This window comes from Micropterus salmoides, unplaced genomic scaffold, assembly GCF_014851395.1.
Source record: "Micropterus salmoides isolate LMB-PRFRI ecotype aquatic unplaced genomic scaffold, ASM1485139v1 Ms_hic_scaffold_3, whole genome shotgun sequence".
NCBI classification, from domain to species: Eukaryota; Metazoa; Chordata; class Actinopteri; order Centrarchiformes; family Centrarchidae; genus Micropterus; species Micropterus salmoides.
The window spans coordinates 37,696,529-37,715,404 of NW_024042261.1; the positions used below are offsets into that span (position 1 = coordinate 37,696,529).

General features: G+C 45.3%; 1 pseudogene; it reads right to left on the minus strand.

Moving 5' to 3' along the window:
- Nucleotides 1-1,179: 1,179 nt before the first annotated feature.
- On the minus strand, nt 1,180-16,287 carry LOC119882969 (annotated as a pseudogene).
- Nucleotides 16,288-18,876: the final 2,589 nt, after the last annotated feature.

The window sequence follows — 18,876 nt, forward strand, 5'->3', positions numbered from 1 at the left end:
CCTCCAGGTGACCATCAGGTGACCACCAGGTGACCTCCAGGTTATCTTCAGGTGACCTCCAGGCGATCTTTAGGTGACCTCCAGGTGATCTTCAGCTAACCTCCAGGTGACCATCAGGTGACCATCAGGTGATCTTCAGGTGACCTCCAGGTGACCTCCAGGTGACTTCCAGGTGACCACCAGGTGATCTTCAGCTGACCACCAGGTGAACAACAAATCTGTAGGTGGTTTGATTCCCGTTATATCAAAAAACAGGGTTAGCCAACACGTATTTCCTCTCCAGGGGATTAACAAAGGTAAATATCATCACATCAATTATTCATTTAGCTGACGCTTTTATCCAAAGCGATTTACAATTGCTGTACATGTCAGATGTCGCACGCCTCTGGATCAACTAGGGCTTAAGTGTCTTGCTCAGGGAGACACATCTCATCTTCTCTCTTATTTAATCTAGTCTACAAAATGAGCGGTGTGGTGGTTTGCGTGAACAGGATGATCAGGGATTCTTGTGCGAGGCTGCCCCTGAACTCAGCTTAAAGTCAGACTGACTGGTGTTAATAAGTTCTGAAGTGGTCTGAAAATAAAAAAGATTTTAAGTTGACTGTGAATTACTAAAAGTGTACATTTGTCCATCTGAACATATTGAGCGGTGAGCTGTGAGCCTGAAGCTGGACTTGTGAGCGTTGATTTTAAGGTAGTAATTCTGTGTTTTCCTGTCGATATTAAGGCAGTTTGCTTCATTATGGATCTGACAGCTGATTGGTTGGTGAGATAACGTGCCTCATTGGCTTATTGTTGATGCTGTCGCCGACTTCGTCATCAGGAGTTCAGCCGGAGGTTCAACCTGTCAGCTTAACATCACGTCTGACAGGTGAGTCCAACACCTGACTCTATTTCTGGGGCAGTGGATAAAACCAGCCAGCCAACAACATGCCAAAATATTCTCCTTTTAAAATAGTGCTTTTTTCATCATAATAAAAGATTTTTAAATATAAAAACATCATCACTTACTGACTTGTTCTTCCACACACAGACACAGACTCTTTGAAATATAAAAACATGTTTGACCGACAGATCCGGGTCCTTTTTTTACACAGAGAACACTTTATAAATATCTTTTCTTTTTAAAGTGTTCTGCTACACGACTGTCAGACTGTCAAACATCTGAATCTTTTCAGATAGAAAAATAACAAGTAGAAAGACGACAGGAAGCTCTGCTACACCTCCCTGCACTCTGATTGGACGGCAGGACAACACCTGCACAGGCGTGTGTGTGAGCGTGGGTTACTCATGTTGTGGGGACCAAACGCAGGTTCGAGTCTCGCTTTGGCATTTTTCAGCCTCCTCAAAGGTAAATCAGTAGAAACTAAGAGATGAATCAGTTCATCTATCTGCTGATTTTCTCAACTTATTTCTTTGACAGTGTCTCAACACCTGGTTCGGGACCCACACGAGGTCAATTCAAATGTCGATATGACATTTATAAAACCATTCATAAGATTAGTTTCTCATTACAAAGATAAATTCAAACAATTGCAGCTCCTCTGATGTCATGAAATACTAAAGTGTCACACATAAAGGGTAATTAGTGCATTCATTGATTAGCTGACCGTTAGTAGATCAACTTCTGTAATTCTGTGCATGTTGTGGTTATTTGGTTTCTCTCTTCTCTTTCTTCTGATGTGTGTTGGTGTTTCACGTGACAGCGTGTGAACGAGCACGGTACTGATCACAGGTATGAATGGTGATAATAAATATTCACACTGCTCTTTGTTACTGTTCATTTAACTACTAAGAGAGGACTTTGATTAAACCTTATTGACTGTCCAGCTGACTGACAACAGTGAAGCTTCCGCAGACTGTCAAAGAAACAACAAGAGGAAACCAGCCAGAACAAAAGGTCAGTTTTTTAACGTGAACTTTGGTGGGCGTGGCCTGATGGCTGCATCCAACCAGTTCTTACTCCCAAGTCCTCACATATGGACACATGGTCAAGACCCGCTGGCATCAGTTTGTAACGCACTGGGGGGGAGGGGGGGGGGGGGGGCTGTAGCATCGTTTATGAACGTTAAAGGTGGGTGTAGGATGTTTAACAGTAAAGTCAGAGTAAGCAAACAATGTTCATTTCCTAACCCTAACCAAGTACTTTAGGTGCCTAAACCTAAGCGAAATGTGACGTTTCACAACATTAATAAGTGCTTTTATTTTGAAAGTCTGACCAGATGTTACATATTTATTGTTGCTAACTTGACCGTAGAGCCCAAAATGTTGAAAAACAACACTGAAGGGTACCCAGGGCGTTAAAAAGCCACAGCAAGGGGGTCTGACCGAGCGTCCATATGTGACGAGTTGGAGTGAGAATGTGTTTCTGTTTCGTCATCAGAACACCATGTGATGTGTCACATGTCTCTGTCTGTGTATTTCAGATGGCGGTGTCCCAGAACACGGTGGTGGTCTGTCCGGTGGCAGTTGGCGGGGCAGAGTATGGCGGCGGCTGCTTCCTCTTCCAGCTGGGCAGGATGGGCATACTGTCCTGTTTACAGAGATTCTTCTCCGGGCGCTGGCGAGCTTTTATCTCTCGACACAAAATCCTTTTCTTCTCGATCATCTCCATCATGGTGGCGTCTCCGCACAGCCACGGCATCTGGAAACGGAAAGGAGCTCAACATCAACATGTCCACAACCGGGAACGGCACAGAGAGACTCAGAGTCCTCCTGAGTCTCTCTGTGGAGGTCTGAGTCTCTGTGTGGAGGTTAGAGTCTCTGTGTGGAGGTTAGAGTCTCTTTGTGGAGGTTTGAGTCTCTTTGTGGGGGTTTGAGTCTCTTTGTGGGCGTTTTAGTCTCTTTGTGGGCGTTTGAGTCTCTTTTTGGAGGTGTGAGTCTCTTTTTGGAGGTGTGAGTCTTTTTGTGGGGGATTGAGTCTCTTTGTGGAGATTTGAGTCTCTCTTTGGAGGTTTGAGTCTCTCTGTGGAGGTTTGAGTCTCTCTGTGGAGGTTTGAGTCGCTTTGTGGGGGTTTGAGTCGTTCGGTGGGGGTTTCATTCTCTCTGTGGAGGTTTGAATCTCTATGTGGATGTTTGAGTCTGTCTGTGGAGGTTTGAGTCTCTGGAAGGTTAACATTTTGTGGGGTTTGAGTCTGTTTGTGGAGGTTATGAGTCTCTTTGTGGGGGTTTGAATCCCTCTGTGGGGGTTTGAGTCTCTCTGTAGGGTTTGAGTCTCTCTGTGGGGGTTTTGAGTTTCTTTGTGGGGGTTTGACTCTCTCTTTGGGGGTTTGAGTCTCTCTGGGGAGGTTTGAGTCTCTCTGTGGAGGTCTGAGTGTCATTGTGGAGTTTTGACTCTGTCTTTGGGGGTCCGAGTCTCTTTGTGGAGGTGTGAGTCTCTCTGTGGGGGTTTGAGTCTCTCTGTAGGGGTCTGAGTCTCCTTGTGGAGGTTTGAGTCTCTTTGTGGGGGTTTGAGTCTCTCTGTGGGGATTTGAATCTCTTGGTGGAGGTTTGAGTCTCTCTGTGGGGGTTTGAGTCTCTCTGTGGGGATTTGAATCTCTTGGTGGAGGTTTGAGTCTCTTTGTGGGGATTTGAATCTCTTGGTGGAGGTTTGAGTCTCTTTGTGGGGATTTGAATCTCTTGGTGGAGGTTTGAGTCTCTTTATGGAGGTTTGAGTCTCTCTGTGGGGGTTTGAGTCTCTCTGTGGGGATTTGAATCTCTTGATGGAGGTTTGAGTCTCTCTGTGGAGGTTTGAGTCTCTTTGTGGGGATTTGAATCTCTTTGTAGGGATTTGAGGCTCTTGGTGGAGGTTTGAGTCTCTCTGTGGGGATTTGAATCTCTTGGTGGAGGTTTGAGTCTCTCTGTGGGGGTTTAAATCTCTTGGTGGAGGTTTAAGTCTCTTTGTGGAGGTTTGAGTCTGTTTGTGGAGGTTTTGAGTGAGTTTGTGATGGTTTTGAGTGAGTTTGTGATGGTTTTGAGTAAGTTTTTGGTAGTTTTGAGTCTCTGTGTAGTCGTTTTCTCTCTTTGTGGTTGTGTGTTTGTTTGGCATTTCTTTGTGGTGTTTTGGTTGGCTCTTGCTGTGTGATGTCATCTCCTGTGGGAGGGGCAGTTTTTGTAGCATCCAGTTAAAAACATTCCTTTTGTCAGTGTTAAAAAGTGTGTGTAAAACAGTTTTTTGTCCTGGTGTTTTGCTGTGGCGCTGAAGTGTCAGCTGTGAGAAATCAGACAGACAGACACAGACAGACAGATTGAAGTTTATTTTTCCCTCTCAGGTTGTCAGTATGAAGCCTACATTACACTGATCTGATTTACATTTTAACTATGATAACAGGTGATGTGTATGAGATACACTTCAGGTAAAATTCAGATCTAATCTGACAGAATAGAAACAGATTTTAATCAAATTAAAAGAAGAAATTAAAAATCATGACTGAAGCTTCAGTCTGATGTTTTAACTCTTAATTTGGTGAAATAAAATATTTTCTCCTCCATAGCAAATATTTACACACAACGTTACACATACAAATCTACAGCTTTACAACCTGGGAGTTTAAAAAGCCTTTTTCATTTAAAAAACAGAACAACAAACAACAACGTGCTTGAAACATGAGTGAATTCTCTGAAATGTAAAAGAATCTCAGTCAGCTGGCTGAGGTGGGGTTACATTGCGATGGGTTAGGCTTTAGAGTAGCATGGGAGCAGCGTGAGAGTTTATTTTCATATATGGTATAGTTAGGTGAGATTAGCGTGTAAATAATTTGTAAGTGATGAAGTTTTAATGAGATTGAATGTATTAAAGTGTGTCAGTATGAGTTCAGTCAGCATTTGTTTAATGTTAGTGTAAAGTTAGTTTAATGTTAGTATCAATAATTAAACTTTGTTAGTATCAGTGTTACTTCAGTATTACTTTACTGTTTATATCTTCAGATTCCTTCTAGTGTCTGTGTTGAGACACAATACAAAAACATTTCATTTAAACAACAAATATTTTACACAAAGTCAAATTAGAAAATGTCCTTTGAAGGAAGTAAAGAAAACACTTTGTTTACATGTTTCCTTGTTGACATGTTTACATGTCAGATGTCAGTCAGCTGATGGATCGAAGCTTCTGTCCGCCTGTAAAATAGTTTTATGTTCTGTTGAATCCTGTGTGAAATATAAAGTTTCTATTTATCTTTCTATTTAAAATAAAACTGATTAAACAAATGAATCGAAATGACCAGACAAGTAACACAGGTACAGACAGGTAGACACACAGGTAGACAGACAGGTGTTTTACAGGTTTACCTGGCTGAGGGCGGGGTGATGCGGCTCATGCAGGTGACGTGGCGTCCCACCTGGTGAAGGAACTCCTGACGTTGAGGCTGAACGGCCGAGTTTACACACCAACTTTGATTCTGCAGAGAAGATTATTTTTAGATTAATCAGCTGAAACCAGTTTCATCTGGTATGTTTCACCTGAGGGTCACCTGTCTGAAATCAATCAGGAGACAAAAACACAACCAGGTTAATCCTCAGAAAAAATTATTCATGACCCGGAACATGTTGCATTCACTGACCTCACGTTCTTTTCTTTATAAGCAGTGTTGGGCAGTAAATCAATTACGTGAAGGCTTAGCTTTTTACTTTAGTTTTTGGGATTACAACGTTGATTTATCTTCACTCGAGCTTCTCGGCAGCTAGATTCAGTGCACATTCTGTTCCAGTATTGTTAGCGCATTTGGCACTACTTCATATTTAGATAAAAACCAGACAAAACTGGACATTGATGGGAGAAAAGAAAGCGAGGAGGTTGAACTACCTGGTGAGTTCAGAAAACATGTGTATGTAACTTTATTCCAGCTATTATTGTACTTTACTGTGACCAAGTTAGCATAGCATAGCCCTGATCGATACGAACTCCATTCAGAAAACAAACATTTTAGAAGTTGTTGTCCTGCTGTCTTGCTGACAGACCTGACAAAGCATGAATTCATATGTTTAACAAATCTGCATCACATTGTAGTTATTTAGGCAAACTGTTTCATCCTTCTGCCATGTGAGTCGCCGTTTCTCATTTCTTCTCTTTCTGTGCGTATGCATGATTCAGAGTTTACTTACAGGACGCACATTTTCCCGTCAAGTTTGGTTTTTATCGATCACAACCTTTGCTTGGGAAGTGGCGTACGCACGTTTCCAACCCTGTGTTGTACGTACACACTGTTTATAAATGAGAGCCCTGGTCTGAGAGGCTGCAGTATTTTCAGTTTGAATCCTCAGGTTAATTATTGTGGATTCATTTAAAAAATGAGCTGCTGAAGTTGGGGTGGGAAGAGTAATAAAGTAATGTAACGAGAATTGTAACTAGTTACTTTTAATACCCAGTAATAAGTGAAGTATTATTACTTTATTAAGGACAATTTATGAGTAACTTACCCAACACTGTTCATTAGACACATACACCTGACATCCTCATGTTTCCCTGTAGTTGTAATTGACCCACCTCCTCCTCCTCCTCCACCTCCTCCTCCAGACAGCATCATTGTGGGGCTGACAGACGATCTCCCCATCCTGCTGGAAACTGGACTTGACTGTCCATCTCTGTCTTTACTGTCATGTCTGGGCAGAGACCTGGAGTCTCCTACAGAGACACAACAAGACAAAGACAGACACAATGACACAATAAAAGCTTCCGTTTCATTGCACAGTAATCAATCTGTAAGACAGAGAACCAGCGGAATCGTATTAATAATAATAAAGAAGGTATGAGTGCCTGTCAGATACGTTTGAGAGCCTGTAAGATTGTTTGAGAGCCTTTAAGATTGTTTGAGAGCCTGTAAGATACGTATGGGAGCCTGTAAGATTATATGAGAGCCTGTAAGATATGCATGAGAGCCTGTAAGATACAAATGAAAGCCTGTGAGATACATATGAGAGCCTGTAAGATACATATGAGTGCCTGTAAGAAATGTATGAGAGCCTGTGAGATACGTATGACAACCTCTAAGATATGTATGAGAACCTGTAAGATATGTATGAGAGCCTGCGAGATACGTATGAGAGCCTGTAAGAATGTTTCAGAGCATGTTAGATTGTAAGAGAGCATGTAAGATACAAATGAGAGCCTGTGAGATACGTATGAGAGCATGTATGATACATATGAGAGCCTGTATGATTGTTTGAGAGCCTTTAAGATTTGCATGAGAGCCTGGAAGATACATATGAGAGCCCATAAGATATGCATGAGAGCCTGTAAGATATATGTATGAGAGCCTGTAAGATATATGTATGAGAGCCTGTGAGATTGTTTGAAAGCCTGTAAGATATGTATGAGAGCCTTTAAGATATGTATAATGGTGCTTTCAGACCAAAAGTTAAACTAGTGTTCGGGGCAGTGAGTTTATATGCAAAGTAAATGCAAAGACGCGTAGAGACGCGATTTCCTGTTGGGCGGCGCAAAGCAAGGTGAAGGGGGCAGTTCCGGCGACATGAAGGCTTAGCTTTTTACTTTAGTTTTTGGGATTACAACGTTGATTTATCTTCACTCAAGCTTCTCGGCAGCTAGATTCAGTGCACATTCTGTTCCAGTATTGTTAGCGCATTTGGCACTACTTCATATTTAGATAAAAAACAGACAAAACTGGACAATGACGGGAGAAAAGAAAGCGAGGAGGTTGAACTACCTGGTGAGTTCAGAAAACATGTGTATGTAACTTTATTCCAGCTATTGTTGTACTTTACTGTGACCAAGTTAGCATAGCATAGCCCTGATTGATACAAACTCCATTCAGAAAACAAACATTTTAGAAGTAAAATGTTTAACAAATCTGCATCACATTGTAGTTTTTTCGGCATCAGTTTGATCCGTTTATTGCTATTTAATCACAGCAAAATGTTTACTTTGGGTTCATACAGTTGTAGTAATGGCACTCCAGGGATGCCCAGCGATAAAACTCTGCGAGGAAAACGTTGCGTGGATTAAATTCGCGTTTGGTCTGAATGCACAGTAAGAGCCTGTGAGATACGTATGACAACCTGTAAAATGTGTATAAGAGCCTGTATGATATGTATGAGAGCCTGTGAGATACGTATGAGAGCCTGTAAGATATGTATGAGAGCCTGGGAGATACGTATCAGAGCCTAAAAGATTGTATGAGAGCCTATAAGATACGCATGAGCCTGTAAGATACGTATGAGAGGCTGTGAGATACGTATGAGAGCTTTTCTTCCAAGATGGCGGTGCGTATAGCTGCCCCGATGTTTGTGTTTTGTTTTGTTTTTGTGTGTTGATTCATTTTTCGGCTGTGATTCCTGGAACTTTTTCACCTGAGAAGAGCTCATGAACATCAGAGGAACAACTCCAGAGGATTTAGTTCCTACTTTTCTCACATCATCAGTGGAGTTATTGGACATTTTGGTGAAGGGTGGGAAGCGTCAAAGGAGAGGAAAAAGAGCCGGGTTGCTCGTGCGTCTTCGCCGGCGGGGACTCTGCACACCGCTACCGGCAATATTTCTCTCCACTGTGCGCTCACTGTGCAACAAACTGGATGAACTTCAGATACTGGGATCTATTTTGGGACCTATTCTATATTCTCTGTTTTTATAAATGATTTAGGTAAGGATGTTCAAGCAAAAATACACTTCTATGCTGATGACACTGTCATTTATATACTCATGCTCCTTCCATAGCACAGGCTTTGCAAGAGCTTCACACTGCATTTCAGTCATTACAAACTGCTCTGCTCAATTTAAAATTTGTTTTAAATACTCAGAAAACGAAGTTCATGGTCTTCTCAAAATCTCGCCTACAGTTGCTTGAGGATTTTAACATTTTTACGTCTGATGGTAAATCCATTGAAGGGGTACCCACATACAAGTACTTGGGAATATGGATAGACGATAAACTTTTATTTAATGTACATATTGCTAATCTAGTTAGGAAGCTCAATGTGAAGATTGACTTTATTAACAATATTAGATAATGGGACAAAATAGATAGTGAAATAGATGAAGTATGAAACATGAAATAAAATAATCAGTAATCAGGTTAGTATTAGTTACAATGTCAGACATACAAAACAATGTAAGTGTCTACTGATAACAGAATAAAAGAAAGAAAGAAATACATTTCTCTCAACCCCATCTGCCTTGACCAGTTGGGGTTGAGAGAGCGAGAGAGAGAGAGGGCTGGGATGATAGGGGGGAGCAGCCAACACAATAACCACACAGAAATACAGACAGTAAAGTTAATAGTGGTACAGAGTGAAAAAGAATAATGATACTTATAATTATAGAAATATTAATGATAATAATAATAACAGCATTAGTAATAATAACATTTGTATCAAAGATGGTTGAGCAGGAACATGGTAGCAGTAGGCGGCTCATAAACACAGATCCAGAGCCAGAGGAGTGACCTGCCTGCTGCTGTGTGTTCTGATGCATTTATTTAATAAAATGATCTTCAGTCAGACTGACAGACACTCGCCACCACGGCAACAAATTAACTGATAATCCTGCTTGTTCCATCTTTCTGTTCTAACAGAATTATTGAAATTACTTTTCTCATCAGATGAGTTTATCCTGACAGTCTGCAGTCTGACTGATGGTGAGACAATGGAGACAACAGAGAGTCTCATTAGTTTAGAGGTCCTCAGTTTAGGTTTGTTGGTAGGCCGACAGGCCGACGCTGAAACTCTTTGGAACGATTTGGTTTTGTTTTTCTATATTGAATCAGGGTTACACTTAATCACACACATAGCTGAGGTACAGAGAAGTGAAGCATATTTGAAAGGCATTGTATTACTCTGATATTGTTACCTGTCGTTGCTTCTTTCTATAAATGTGTTTAGACAGAAGGTTTGAGAGCCTGCTCTGACTGTAGTAAAGCAAAGCCACCAGACATTCACTCATTTATGAGTGATGGTGCTCTAACATTGCCACACCTGCCTCCTGACCCTTCCTTCAGCACCTGTCCATCTGATGTAGTACTGGTATTATAATGATGAGTGTTTATCTCACCCAGCCCGTGTCTACTTGATGTAACACTGACATGCAGTTGGTTTGAAACCGATGTAATCCTGGTGTAGTATTGGTGTACTGAAACACTACTGAGTATTTACCTTCACTGTGTCTGCTCTTCCTGCCTCCCGTTCCTTTTTTTACTACCTGTCTACCTGAGGTAAACAGGTTGTTGAGTTCGTCCAATGGGCTTGTGGGAGTCTGTGACCTTATCGACACGTTCTGCATGGAGCCGTGGGTGGATGAGGAGTTACTGAGTTTAGCCCCGCCCTCCCCGGCCCTGTGTGAAGACGAGGAAGAGGAAGATGAAGAGCGGGGCATACTTCCTCCTGCCATCAAAGCGTCGTACGGTGGTGGTCTCTTCAGGCTCAGAGGAGTCAGAGAGCGCCCCATGCTGACCGGGGAAGGACATGCTGATTGGCTGCGGGGGTAGCCATGACCACCATGAGCGGAGCCAGATGACTTGTAAAAGTTGGAGGGGAGAGGCGGAGCAGACGAGCGGCCGGAGGAAGTGATGGTGTGGGTGGAGGGCAGATCCCGGTCCCGATCCCGGTCCCGTTCTCGATCCCGGTCCCGATCCCGATCCCGTTCTCGATCCCGTTCTCGATCCCGTTCTCGTTCCCGTTCTCGATCCCGGTCTCGCTCCTTTCGGTGGTGGGTGGAGCTCTGTGGATGTTCACCACCTGACTTGCTATAGGAGACATTGTCCATCATGGGCAGCCGGGTGACATCTAACGGGGTGAGGGGAGACTCATCGGAGTTGGGGGAGCACTGAGCGGGGGCGGGGGGGAAGACAAGTAGCGGTGGGCGGTGAGTCAGGAGGTTGGGGAAAGGTGGAGGGATGTCACAAAGAGAGCTGCGGGATGACCAGGCTTCAGGATCCATGATGGCGGACTGAGCGTCCTGCAGGAAGTCCTCCAACATTGGATACTTCATCTCCTCGTACACCGACTCGTTCTGCTCGTCCTCCCCGGCTTCCTGACCTTTCAGCTCTCGCAGGATGTTTCCCACCATCTCGATGTAGACGGGTTCCTCGTCGTCCGTGTCTCTCGACGCCGGACTCTGACTCTGGGAGGAAGATTTGTCCCATCGCAAGGAAGACTTACGGATGTAAGATTCATCAAAGGAGGTGCTGAGCTGAGTGTTCGGGTTCCTTTTGGGTTTGGGTGGAGGCATCTTCTTGTAGTCCTCACTGTAGAGATGGCATCGAGCTGCAGACATACAGACAGTGAATCTTAAACCTGGAAACAGCACATAACTCTCTCAAATCTAAAACATGGAACTGTCCCTTTAACCCAAAGGTTGAGTTTAACCAGCAGGTGACTTGTTTAACCGGCAGGTGCCAAGTTTAACCAGCAGGTGTCAGGTTTAACCGACAGGTGTCAAGTTTAACCGGCAGGTGACTTGTTTAACTGGCAGTTGTCAGGTTTAACCGGCAGCTGACTTGTTTAACCGACAGGTGTCAAGTTTAACCGGCAGGTGTCAGGTTTAACCGGCAGGTGACTTGTTTAACTGGCAGTTGTCAGGTTTAACCGGCAGGTGACTTGTTTAACTGGCAGTTGTCAGGTTTTCCCGCCAGCTGACTTGTTTAACCGACAGTTGTCAGGTTTTCCCGCCAGCTGACTTGTTTAACCGACAGGTGTCAGGTTTAACCGGCAGCTGACTTGTTTAACCGACAGGTGTCAAGTTTAACCGGCAGGTGTCAGGTTTAACCGGCAGGTGTCAAGTTTAACTGGCAGGTGTCAGGTTTAACCGGCAGCTGACTTGTTTAACCGGCAGGTGTCAGGTTTAACCGGCAGCTGACTTGTTTAACTGACAGGTGTCAGGTTTAACCGGCAGCTGACTTGTTTAACCGACAGGTGTCAAGTTTAACCGGCAGGTGTCAGGTTTAACCGGCAGGTGTCAAGTTTAACTGGCAGGTGTCAGGTTTAACACGCAGGTGTCAGGTTTAACACGCAGGTGTCTGGTTTAACCGGTTTAACCAACAGGCATCAGGTCTAACCAGCAGGTTCCAGGGTTTAACCGGTTTAACCAACAGGTGTCAGGTTTAACTAGCAGGTGTCAGGTTTAACCGGTTTAACCAACAGGTGTCAGGTTTAACCGGCAGGTGTCTTGTTTAACTGGCGGGTGTCAGGCTTAACCAGCAGGTGTCAGGTTTAATCGGTTTAACCAACAGGTGTCAGGTTTAACCAGCAGGTGTCAGGTTTAACTGGCAGGTGCCAGGCTTAACCAGCAGGTGTCAGGTTTAACCGGCAGGTGTCTGGTTTAACTGGCAGGTGTCAGGCTTAACCAGCAGGTGTCAGGTTTAATCGGTTTAACCAACAGGTGTCTGGTTTAACCAGCAGGTGTCAGGTTTAACTGGCAGGTGCCAGGCTTAACCAGCAGGTGTCAGGTTTAACCGGCAGGTGTCTGGTTTAACTGGCAGGTGTCAGGCTTAACCAGCAGGTGTCAGGTTTAATCGGTTTAACCAACAGGTGTCAGGTTTAACCAGCAGGTGTCAGGTTTAACTGGCAGGTGCCAGGCTTAACCAGCAGGTGTCAAGTTTAACCGGCAGGTGTCAGGTTTAACCAACAGGTGTCAGATTTAACCGGTTTAACCAACAGGTGTCAGGTTTAACCAGCAGGTGTCAAGTTTAACCAGCAGGTGTCAGGTTTAACCAACAGGTGTCAGATTTAACCGGTTTAACCAACAGGTGTCAGGTTTAACCAGCAGGTGTCAGGTTTAACCAACAGGTGTCAGATTTAACCGGTTTAACCAGCAGGTGTCAGGTTTAACCGGCAGGTGTCAGGTTTAACCAGCAGGTGTCAGGTTTAATCGGTTTAACCAACAGGTGTCAGGTTTAACCAGCAGGTGTCAGGTTTAACTGGCAGGTGCCAGGCTTAACCAGCAGGTGTCAGGTTTAACCGGCAGGTGTCTGGTTTAACTGGCAGGTGTCAGGCTTAACCAGCAGGTGTCAGGTTTAATCGGTTTAACCAACAGGTGTCTGGTTTAACCAGCAGGTGTCAGGTTTAACTGGCAGGTGTCAAGTTTAACCGGCAGGTGTCAGGTTTAACCGGCAGGTGACTTGTTTAACTGGCAGTTGTCAGGTTTAACCGGCAGGTGACTTGTTTAACTGGCAGTTGTCAGGTTTTCCCGCCAGCTGACTTGTTTAACCGACAGGTGTCAGGTTTAACCGGCAGCTGACTTGTTTAACCGACAGGTGTCAAGTTTAACCGGCAGGTGTCAGGTTTAACCGGCAGGTGTCAAGTTTAACAGGCAGGTGTCAGGTTTAACCGGCAGCTGACTTGTTTAACCGGCAGGTGTCAGGTTTAACCGGCAGCTGACTTGTTTAACCGACAGGTGTCAAGTTTAACCGGCAGGTGTCAGGTTTAACCGGCAGGTGTCAAGTTTAACTGGCAGGTGCCAGGTTTAACAAGCAGGTGTCAGGTTTAACACGCAGGTGTCTGGTTTAACCGGTTTAACCAACAGGCATCAGGTCTAACCAGCAGGTTCCAGGGTTTAACCGGTTTAACCAACAGGTGTCAGGTTTAACTAGCAGGTCAGTTTAACCGGTTTAACCAACAGGTGTCAGGTTTAACCGGCAGGTGTCTTGTTTAACTGGCGGGTGTCAGGCTTAACCAGCAGGTGTCAGGTTTAATCGGTTTAACCAACAGGTGTCAGGTTTAACCAGCAGGTGTCAGGTTTAACTGGCAAGTGCCAGGCTTAACCAGCAGGTGTCAGGTTTAACCGGCAGGTGTCTGGTTTAACTGGCAGGTGTCAGGCTTAACCAGCAGGTGTCAGGTTTAATCGGTTTAACCAACAGGTGTCTGGTTTAACCAGCAGGTGTCAGGTTTAACTGGCAGGTGCCAGGCTTAACCAGCAGGTGTCAGGTTTAACCGGCAGGTGTCTGGTTTAACTGGCAGGTGTCAGGCTTAACCAGCAGGTGTCAGGTTTAATCGGTTTAACCAACAGGTGTCAGGTTTAACCAGCAGGTGTCAGGTTTAACTGGCAGGTGCCAGGCTTAACCAGCAGGTGTCAAGTTTAACCGGCAGGTGTCAGGTTTAACCAACAGGTGTCAGATTTAACCGGTTTAACCAACAGGTGTCAGGTTTAACCAGCAGGTGTCAAGTTTAACCAGCAGGTGTCAGGTTTAACCAACAGGTGTCAGATTTAACCGGTTTAACCAACAGGTGTCAGGTTTAACCAGCAGGTGTCAGGTTTAACCAACAGGTGTCAGATTTAACCGGTTTAACCAGCAGGTGTCAGGTTTAACCGGCAGGTGTCAGGTTTAACCAGCAGGTGTCAGGTTTAATCGGTTTAACCAACAGGTGTCAGGTTTAACCAGCAGGTGTCAGGTTTAACTGGCAGGTGCCAGGCTTAACCAGCAGGTGTCAGGTTTAACCGGCAGGTGTCTGGTTTAACTGGCAGGTGTCAGGCTTAACCAGCAGGTGTCAGGTTTAATCGGTTTAACCAACAGGTGTCTGGTTTAACCAGCAGGTGTCAGGTTTAACTGGCAGGTGCCAGGCTTAACCAGCAGGTGTCAGGTTTAACCGGCAGGTGTCTGGTTTAACTGGCAGGTGTCAGGCTTAACCAGCAGGTGTCAGGTTTAATCGGTTTAACCAACAGGTGTCAGGTTTAACCGGCAGGTGTCAGGTTTAACTGGCAGGTGCCAGGCTTAACCAGCAGGTGTCAAGTTTAACCGGCAGGTGTCAGGTTTAACCAACAGGTGTCAGATTTAACCGGTTTAACCAACAGGTGTCAGGTTTAACCAGCAGGTGTCAAGTTTAACCAGCAGGTGTCAGGTTTAACCAACAGGTGTCAGATTTAACCGGTTTAACCAACAGGTGTCAGGTTTAACCAGCAGGTGTCAGGTTTAACCAACAGGTGTCAGATTTAACCGGTTTAACCAGCAGGTGTCAGGTTTAACCGGCAGGTGTCAGGTTTAACTGGCAGGTGTCAGGGCTTAACCAGCAGGTGTCACGTTTAACCACCAGGTGTCAGGGTTTAACCACCAGGTGTCTGGTTTAACCAGCAGGTGTCTGGTTTAACTGGCAGGTGTCTGGTTTAACCGGTTTAACCAACAGGGGTCAGGTCTAACCAGCAGGTGCCAGGGTTTAACCAGTTGAACCAACAGGTGTCAGGTTTAACTAGCAGGTGTCTGGTTTAACCAGCAGGTGTCTGGTTTAACCAGCAGGTGTCAGATTTAATCGGTATAACCAGCAGGTGTCAAGTTTAACCTGTTTAACCAACAGGTGTCTGGTTTAACCGGTTTAACCAGCAGGTGTCAGGTTTAACCAGCAGGTGTCTGGTTTAACCAGCAGGTGTCTGGTTTAACTGGCAGGTGTCTGGTTTAACCGGCAGGTGTCAGATTTAATCGGTATAACCAGCAGGTGTCAAGTTTAACCTGTTTAACCAACAGGTGTCTGGTTTAACCAGCAGGTGTCAGATTTAATCGGTATAACCAGCAGGTGTCAAGTTTAACCTGTTTAACCAACAGGTGTCTGGTTTAACCGGTTTAACCAGCAGGTGTCAGATTTAATCGGTATAACCAGCAGGTGTCAAGTTTAACCTGTTTAACCAACAGGTGTCTGGTTTAACCGGTTTAACCAGCAGGTGTCAGGTTTAACCAGCAGGTGTCTGGTTTAACCAGCAGGTGTCTGGTTTAACCAACAGGTGTCAGGTTTAACCGGCAGGTGTCAGGTTTAACTGATAGATGGCAGGTTTAACCAGCAGGTGTCAGGTTTAACTGGTTTAACTGGCAGGTATCTGGTTTAACCAGCAGGTGTCAGGTTTAACCGGTTTAACCAACAGGTGTCAGGTTTAACCAGCAGGTATCGGGTTTAACCAGCAGGTGTCAGGTTTAACCAGCAGGTGTCAGGTTTAACTGGCAGGTGGCAGGTGTAACCGGCAGGTGGCAGGTTTAACCGGCAGGTGTCAAATTTAACTAGCAGGTGTCTGGTTTAACCAGCAGGTGTCAGGTTTAACCGGTTTAACCAGCAGGTGTCTGGTTTAACCAGCAGGTGTCAGGTTTAACCAGCAGGTATCGGGTTTAACCAGCAGGTTTTGTGTTCTCACCTTCAGCCTGCTCTGGCGTCTCTTTGGTGTCTTGGGTGTCCCTCTTGGTGACCCCGGGCCCTCCGTTCACCGTTTCAGAGCTGCTGCTCAGTTTGGTGTTGGGTCTCTCTTGGGTTTGGGCGGTGGTTGTTTTCGGTTGTGGTTGGAGTCGTCGTCTCCTCCGCCCACGGAGTGGAGGGACTGGGATCGGACAGTAAAGCCCTGACTCGGGGGAGGCAGGCGGTCCTGTGGTGCCGGCATTGTCATGAAACCCATCCTGAATGTTTCCCAGAATATGCCCCGTCTGTTGCCATGGCAACATCTTCACCAATCCTGGATGGACCAATAGAAAGACACGTCAGTGTTGTACAATCATCAACCAATCACACAACATTTATAAACTACACACAAGCCTTGTGTTGATGTGACAAACCTAAACAGTTGATACTAACGACACTGTTCCACTGGACTGAAGCCTTCTTACTTTCTCTGTTAACCTGATTAAAGTTACCTCTGACAACGAAGTTCTTTCATAGCTACTTCAGCAGTAGCATCTGGAGGTACATAAGCTGCAACAGCAACAATGAAAGTAAACTTGCGCAGTAGGCCTGCTTTTAATGATGAGGTACTCCAGACTGGCAGAGCAGTGGGCACCAACCATCATAGAGTGCATGCACCATGTTTCATTTACGTAAATACGCTGCTGCTGCTACTCTGTCGGCCCTGAAGATAGTTCCAGATTCACCATTTTACAGGTCTCCGTGAAGAACATGAAGCCTTCTCTGTGTGAGGGACCAGATCTTCAGCTTGTTCACCAGAGACCGTGGGTTGGTGAGGAAGTTGCCGGCTGGAGCTTTCCTGTGTGGGTTTATCTCTAGCTTAGCACCCATCTTTGTTCACGGTCGCCAACACTGTGTTCTCTGTAGCTTTGGAGTGGAATTGAAAGATAGTCCAAACTCTGTTGGAGAACCGATGGTTGAGGTCCGAAGTGACTGTTCGCTGTAAGTGAAGCTCGCACAACTAAATTGGGGAAACACGCAGGAAGTAACCTGAAAAACTACCACTATTTTTAAAATCTGGTAAGACGCCGAGCCTCGTGATGCACTCGTACCACCATCTTGAGTACGTATGTTGTTGAGCTTTTTCCTCCATCTTTACATTTATTTAAATCGTGGTAGTGACATTGTGACTCCCTTTTTGTTCAGCAGTAAAGCAAGACAAACTGCAGCTTCTCTTAATGTCAATCTGACTGGGATTATGTTCAGGTTCAGGGGCCTCATTTAATAACCAGCGCATATGAAAAACAGACTGACCCAACAGAAACGCTCTACCCAGCTACAACTGCATATACTTATGCAACATTTCTTTCTGCATTTTTAAGGTTTTCTGTGTTTTTACCTCTTGATGGCTTCGTCCTGTCGTCTCTTCTTCTGGTGTTTCTCCTGCAGGTAGTCCAGTTGGTCTGGTTACGAATGCGGTCGCTCTCTCCTGGCGATGTCGGAGGCATTTTGGATCACCAGACCGTCGTATGTTCGAAGGCCGCTGTCCTCCACGTACTGAAAAAACCTCCTGAAGGAAGACGTCTCCTCCTGACGTCATGACTCCCCAAACCTGAGGAGAGCATCAGACGGACCACATGACCGAGGGAAACACTGACCACATTTTGTCCAACAGTCTTTCTGTAGGAAGATTCTGTCTTGTTTTTAAATTCACAGAAACACAGAGCTCATCCAGGTGAGTCAGCAGGAATCATTTCTAATTTCTGTCTGGAAAAATTAAGATCCACTTTAATTTAAAATGAATGAAACATTAAACTTCCTGAAGAGTCTCAGTCGCTAGTTTTAAGTCTTCTTCAACACAGCATGATGTTCATTTAGTAAATTATGGTCCCATTTAGAGGAACAGAGACCAGGAAGCAGGGAGCTTTAGGGCGGGCTACAAGCTGATTGACAGACCTCGACCATGTACATTTAACCACGCCATGACCTCGTGTTTCCACTCAAGCTTCGACCCTCGTCTGTTTTCACTTCATCAAACGTCCGTTCAGCGTTCGGTTGGACAAAGATCAAATTCATGCTACGTCACGCCTCACTCCCCCCCTGCCACCCTCGCGTCCATTTTTGCTCACTTCTGTTCCAAAAAACCAAAATGGCGACGGCCAAATACAGAATTCAAGGCGTCAGAATGGCGTTCCATAAACCAACGGGTGACATCACGGTGGCCACGCCCCTTCTTTTAAAACAGTTTATGGACCTGTATATAACGTATGAAAAAGTGGTGATGAGGGATCCCTGGGATGAAATTCCCACACTGTGTGAAGAAATGAAATGAGCGCCACCTTCAGCAGCTGCAGCACTATAGAACACACATTACTGATCAGTGATCCATTCTGGACAGAACAGGTGCTTCTACTCGAAGTATCTTCTGATGCTGTTACTTGTGTACTTGCAGGACTTTACTGTTTTACTTGAAACCTACTGTGAAACCTTGTGACTGCTCGCAATATAAGAGAGTGAAGCCTCTCTCTGTCTCCTGGTGTCTCTCTATCCCTCCCCCTCCCCCCTCTCTCTCTGTCTCCTGTGTCTCTCTATCCCTCCCCCCTCTCTCTCTGTCTCCTGGTGTCTCTCTATCCTCCCCCCTCTCTCTCTCTCCTGGTGTCTCTCTATCCCTCCCCCCTCCCCCCTCTCTCTGTCTCCTGTGTCTCTCTATCCCTCCCCCCTCCCCCTCTCTCTGTCTCCTGGTGTCTCTCTATCCCTCCCCCCTCCCCCCTCTCTCTCTCTCTCTGGTGTCTCTCTATCCCTCCCCCCTCCCCCTCTCTCTGTCTAATGGGTCTCTCTATCCCTCCCCCCCTCGCTCTGTCTCCTG